Source organism: Myotis lucifugus, unplaced genomic scaffold (genome assembly GCF_000147115.1).
Source record: "Myotis lucifugus unplaced genomic scaffold, Myoluc2.0 scaffold_1307, whole genome shotgun sequence".
NCBI classification, from domain to species: Eukaryota; Metazoa; Chordata; class Mammalia; order Chiroptera; family Vespertilionidae; genus Myotis; species Myotis lucifugus.
In genome coordinates, this window is record NW_005872355.1 from 26,264 (window position 1) to 27,984 (window position 1,721).

Consider the following 1,721-nt stretch of genomic DNA (forward strand, 5'->3'; position numbering starts at 1 on the left):
CTGCCACCAGAAAGACTGTTCTGTCTCACTGAGCTGCTGCACGCTGAAGCTCTCGGCGAGAACCACGCTGACTCACTGGAAACCAAGCCCGAGAGGCCATGGAGGCGTCCAGGAAAGGAGACGAGGAGGGCCCTGGGTGAGAAGCGTGTGGGGGCCTCTCTCCTGGCTGCCAGAGTCCCCCCACCCCGTCTCCTCAAGAACTGGGCCCATTGGGGAGCAGCGAACCTCCCCCTGGGCGTGACCCCCACGCCAAAGACCCAGACGGAACCCCTTCAGTTGGCCGAGGTGAGTCGCCCCTGGTCATCTGAATGGGGATCGCCCACATTTGTAAATTTAAAGAGAGATTTTCAATGAGAAAAATGTCCATCTGCTCACCTCCAGAAGTAGGTACAGACAGAAAAGCAGACATGAGTGGAGGCCAGACCTCCTGACACCAGTGTGATGGGCATTGGGATTCAGCCTCCATCCCACGGCTCCTTCAGCTCCCGCCTGGCCTTCTATAAATAACGCCTGTGTCGTGTCCACACTGCAGAGCCTATTTTAACATCAGCTTTGCATTACTTCTCAGTGAGTCAACAGGTACTCAAGAGCGATCGGTACGGGAAATAAAACCAGGCGAACCCGACAGGCACACGGGGAGAGGCGCTCGGTTACTCCCCGGCAGCTGACAGGCCCGTGGTGCCCGCCCAGGGCAAACACAGGCATTGGCTACAGCTGGAGGGAAGGTGGGGAGACCGCCCGGGGCCTCGAAAGGGTGCCTGCGTCCACGCATCACCCCCCAAGCCCAATGCTCCGGGTGCCAAAGCTTCACCCACGAGGGGACCCGGCCAGCAGCCGGGCACAGCACGGAGCCCGAGCAGATGAGCAGGTCGGCGTGGCCTCGCGTGAAACCCGACACAACAGCACAGGGCAGTGCGAGAGCCAGGAGGCCAGTGGGCACGGGGCTGCGAAGACTGTACGAGGGTGGAGACCTCAGAACACGCACCAGGAATGGCGCAGACCACGCCACCCGCAGGACACGGGTTCGTGATGAATTATCAAGAAAGGCCAAGAGCGGCCCGCACCAGGCGTCCCTGGGTGTGAGGGGCGGCCGCGGGCGCTGCAGAGGTCAAGGTCAGGGCGGGTACCCCGGCCATACCCGTCACACTCGGCAGGCCTTACTCTGACGCTTCAGACCTTTCCCCCTAAATTCAGACCTTTCCCCCTAAACCACACGGGTGGTAGCGCTTCCCCGCGTATATGCGGACACTGAATGCAGTTCGCGGGGCAAACACAAGACCCGAACCCCTGAACGCGGCGGGAGGGGCTCCCCTCGCCTCCATCCAACCCGGGGACACGCTGCTCAGCCAGTTCCCACAGCCGGTCAACCGCGCTCCGCGGAAGGGGGCCAGCACCCACTCGGCCGCACTCAGGGGTGTCGTCCCCAGGACAAAGGCAATTTCAGGAAACGCTTCGAATTGGAAGGACGGGGTGGCGCGCTAGGAGCCTCTGTCCCCGCAGACACAAAGAACCTGGAATGAATGCTGAAACCTGGGCCGGCCGCCGCGGGAACCACCTGTCCCGCGAGGGACGCGGGCCTCATAGGTGCGGGCAACGACGAGTCTCTCGAGGCTTGGAGAGACACGGACTCGAGGAGGCGTACCCGAACTTCCCGGAGGGTTACCGCGTGTAGAGCGCGGATCATGACACACAGAGACAGCTCACGGCTCCGTAGCCGCCCA

At 62.3% G+C, this 1,721-nt stretch overlaps 1 protein-coding gene across 1 annotated transcript in view; it reads right to left on the bottom strand.

Moving 5' to 3' along the window:
* CAMSAP1 (calmodulin regulated spectrin associated protein 1) overlaps positions 1-1,721 on the bottom strand; it is a 32,531-nt gene that overhangs the window by 25,735 nt on the left and 5,075 nt on the right.